General features: G+C 32.3%; 1 pseudogene; it reads right to left on the bottom strand.

Moving 5' to 3' along the window:
• Window positions 1-932: 932 nt before the first annotated feature.
• Window positions 933-4662, bottom strand: LOC147388325 (uncharacterized; annotated as a pseudogene).
• Between the last annotated feature and the right edge of the window lie 287 nt (window positions 4663-4949).

The raw sequence follows: 4949 nt of genomic DNA, 5'->3' as shown, positions 1-4949 counted from the left end.
GTTAATGGATAGTGTGGGGAATATAACTTTTTATATAATGGAGTGAGAGAAATAATGGATCCTTGGGCTTAGACCCATAGCTTAGTAGGTTAGAAACATTGTAAATTGAGATCATGGGTTCAAGTCCATCTTACCCAACAAATAATAATAATAATGGATCATTAAACCAATCAATACATGTGATCCTTGGGACTCATGAGCAAAGCCAGCCAGATCTCAATTGATATAATTCATTCAAGAGAGAAATCCATGTTACGAGAACAAGTAGTCCTATCATCATTATCAAAGCCTCATCCCAAAATTTTAGGGTTAGCCAAATGAATGATGTTTCCTCTATCCAAAACAGTCTCAAGATAATACATAAAAATCACATCTAAGAACACCTCTTGGGCCATACCCTACAAATTGCCCACCTAGACTTTGGTTCAGACTGAATAATTGAACCACCATCATATGTGCCATACATCAACCTTACTTGTGGACCCATCGAAGAAACTCTGCTTACTACTCCAACCATCTGAATTTAAATGTGTGCATCATTAAAAGCAATAAAGACAAAATCAAGAAACAAACAAAAGCACTAAAATCGACAAACAAGTCTTCAACACCAATTTCAATCGATAAGCCTGGATTGAAAAAGACCGTAACAATGGCTTAACAGTAGGCAAGAGTTACCACTATTTTATCACGGGTATTCTAATGTAAAAAAAAACGTACTAGTTTATGGAATTTTTGTTGTAATGTATTCCAATGTAATAGTTTTTTTAAACTATGCCTGTAAGCATCAATGCCAAAGTGTTGTCATCTAATATTTGATAATCGTTGGCAGACCACTGCACCCAATTTCCAATCTAAGAGACACTGATAATGAGCTGATGAAGGTGGTCCCTAGAATTATTGTTCACGCAACGTAAAGAAAGCTCTTAGTGCTTTTATGAACCTTCAGTCTTTGCTGCAGATGTAAGAGTAACTGAACCTGTTCGATGGTCACTCATGGTCAGACTCTGCACATTAGGTCTTTTGTAATGTCCAACCACATTAAACTCGAACTTTGCACGCACTATTTATTCCTCCAAAATCTACACACCATCTGGACATCAATTTAAAGAGTTATAAGATCAGAACCACAAAAAATAAAAGGTTTTCAAGAGGGAGAATGCTTGCTTATCAAAAGAAGTTGGGGACGCCGAGAAAGCACTATCTTTTTGTGCTAAACAAATGGCTTATATGTCATCACCTAGAAAATCTGATTAGATGGGACACACCAAAATGTTCATCCATATCCCATCCACAACAACCTCAAAGTCTGAGAGAATGATTCTTCTATATCCTAATGAGGGTACTTATTGAGAAAGCATGGACTGTTGAATGTGTATCCTTTAATCTCAGGTTTGTTTCTGATTTTTGGCATTTATGTCAAGTAAGGGGATTCCTTAAGAGGAAGTTAGATGTGATAAACTACTCCAACTACTTGCAAGGGGTTGCAAATGAAAGCCTTTTGAATATTGTTTTGTTATAGTATTTTTTTTTTCTAGACGTAATGGAAGTACATCAAAAAATAAATAACAATGCATTGAAGGAGCAGTCTACAATATTGTTCTTTTTGTTCTTTCCAGAAGTAATGGAAATATTATAAAGAACAAAAAAAAAAAAGAATGATGCATTGAAAGAACATTCTATAGTATTATTTCTTACCTGTGGAGCCATTGATGCTAAATTTTATGTTCTGATTTATGTGTCCTGATTCCCTCTCTCTCTCTCTCTCTCTCTCTCTCTTAAAGCTTGGCTTGTTGCTATGGACACTCTAACTTACTTAAGTCTTCATCACCCAGACCTATGCGTCCAGATATAGATCTTGCAGATACCAAATGTCCAATTAACTAATTCTTATTTCAAGAGTTAAGAGTACAACAAGCTAATATTCTGCAGGGGGTTAAAGAAAAATTCCACGGCTTGAATGAATCAGACCCTAATTCAACTGGATACCAAAAATTTAGAATAAAATCAACATTAATCAAGTCATATCACAAAAAACATCACTAAAGTATTAATCAAGTCACATCACAAAAGCATCTCCAAAGTATTAATCAAGTTACATCACAAAAAGTATTAACAAACTAAATCAAGAATCTTCAGCACTATTCAACATTGTCGTCAAGTATCGTACATGCCTCTTAACCGAGTTACCAAAAAATGTCATCATTCTTCTTGATTTTTCGATGAGGAAAGAATAGGCATGATCAAGTAAATCTGAATCAATTCATAATCTTACCAACTCATCAAAAATATCCTCCTCTGAGTAAACGCGTGCTCGAGTCCTTTGAAAAATCTCATTTGTTTCACGAATTTTGCCTCTAAGAATTTTATTTCCTTCTCTAAGAATTTTATTTCCTTCTTTGCTTGTAAATGCAATCTCTTTCATTGAATCCTCAATTCCCAAATAATCTATTGAAGACGATGCATTTCTCTTCTTAGATTGTGAGGAAGTTGTAGACTTGTTGGAAACTAATTCATAAGGAGTTGTTGGTCGACTTTCTTCATGCATATCATATGAACCTTCAAAGCCCTCCAAACAGATAACATCATTTATCACCATATGATCAATATCATCAATAAGTGTTTTACCACGCCCACTCGCTTCCATCCCCCCACCTGTCTGCATTTCATTATTCCATCGCTTCACTTTTTTAAATGCATTTTCAACACCCTGTCCTATTGTTTTATCCTTTCCAAAGAGCTTTGTTAGTTTTTATAGTGAGGTAAATGTGTATTCATCCACTTCTTTGCTTTAGGTTTTGCCTACAACAATAAAGAAAAAAAACTTTAAAACATAATTACATATTAATAAGCAAATTAAAATGATATAGTTTAAATTAGTAATAAAATTTTACCTCAATCAAAGCCTTACATTCTTCAAGCTTAACATCCATCATCTTTATCCCTTGATTCCATGCAAAACCACTTAGATTACCCTTGAAAATATCATAACACTCATTGAAGTTCTTTTTAATTGTTTTTATGCTGTTCTTCACGAGTTGCTTATTAAATTCATACCCAAGCTTTTCATTCAATTTAAGCTCAATTTTATCATATGTTGTAGTTGTGAAAATCCCATTATCTATGTTTTCGTTGTCGTTCTGATAAACAAATGTCTCAATGAGAATCACATCCATTTGCTCATTCCATTTTCAAGCTTGTCCCTTATCTGTTTTGTTAGACCTGCTCATCTATAATATATACAAAAATAAAGAATTATATTTATTAAGTAATTATTTGTAACATAGTAAGTTATTATGCAAACAAGATAATTCATTTAAAACGTATATCCAATATCAAATAAGTTTTCAGTCAAAATTTAAGTCAATCTTGAACATAGTCTTACAATACAATCATCCAGCTATAATTTTGCATGTAAAGAAAAAAAATAAAAAATCACACTTGATTCAATACATAATCACTCCACATGGTAGTTGTTATGTTATCTCTTAAAACTATTCCTAATCTAGAGTCTTCATCATCATTCTCTCGAAAATGAACATCTTCTTGAGATTCAGACTCATTCATGATCTCTCTATCTACTTCAGTAATAAGACGTTCATCGAGATCAACACCCATTAAGAAATTATAGAGAATACAACATGCTAAAATTATCTCTGATTGCGTGCCAATTGAGTAAGTGGGCTCTATCATGCTTCTTATAATAGGAAATATTTTCTTCAATACTCCAAAACATCTTTCAATTGCATTGTGCAAGGATGCATGTCAATGATTAAATAACTCTCGAGGATTTTGTGGCGCATGTGTAGAATATTCTTTCAAGTGGTAACACACACCTCTATAAGTTGCCATAAGTCCACTCCTAAGCTTATATCCAACATCAACAAGGTAATATTTACCTATTAAGATTGAAAGTCATTACTACAATGATATTTTTAATTAGATAAAAGAAATATATATTAATAGTTAAATAAATTATAGTTAGGGATTTTTAAATTATCTTCTTTTGTTATTGCATTTTTAATTATCCTTGAATCTGATGTAATCCCTTCCCATCCAGGTAAAACGTATGTAAGTCAAAAGTACATGCTGCCAATACATTTTGTGTTGGATATTCCTTCCTTCCACGATATCTTGGTGCATCTGTATTAGAAACTTTCAAATGAATATGTGTTCCATCAAGTGCACCTATGCAATCCTAATATTAATGTAATATATTAAATTCTATTACAAAAATAATATCTTTACTATTTAAATAAAATTTATATAAAAGGAAGTAATAATTATGTTTACCTTGAAATATGGGTAGAATATACTATTGTTAAATATTTCTAGAGAAACTTATGATTCATCAGGTTGTTTAAGATAGAGTTCAGCTAATGATATTATGGCTCGTTGAATACGATAAAAATGACGACTTATATTCTCATCAGAACGACGGAAAAAAAATGAAATGGTGTGGTTTCTTACATTTTGTGACAATATGTGAAGAAATTTGACAACTTGCTCTTCAACTGTAGGTCATCGATCAGAAGTTTGAAGTAGATTGCATAAATTTTCAAAAGATTTAGGCCCCATCCGTATAATATTACGACATTTTTCATTAGTCCTAAGTTCATTCATCAATTCTTGTCTCACACATTCTCTTTCTAAATTGTTCGGCATTATAGAGTGATCCACATAATTTCTATACTTAGACTACTTAACCAAATAGGCAGCCACAAGACAAACCATGTGTGCAGCCATATGACGCCTTCGATCCCATTCCACAACAATTTTTTTCTAAATTTAACAACGATGAATTTTTTTTCATAAAACCAATCATCCAATTCTTCCTTTCTATCCATCTAGAAACTACAACAATTGCAATAGTAATTATAACAACTTTGTAGTAATTAATTGAACACATATATGTCTACATTATAACAAGAGAAATTTTTTAATCCATATAG

Source organism: Akebia trifoliata, chromosome 13 (genome assembly GCF_017979445.1).
Source record: "Akebia trifoliata isolate Shusen 1 chromosome 13, ASM1797944v1, whole genome shotgun sequence".
NCBI classification, from domain to species: domain Eukaryota; kingdom Viridiplantae; phylum Streptophyta; class Magnoliopsida; order Ranunculales; family Lardizabalaceae; genus Akebia; species Akebia trifoliata.
Note: the sequence above shows the minus strand (reverse complement) of the source record. Positions and strands in the feature narration are given on the sequence as shown.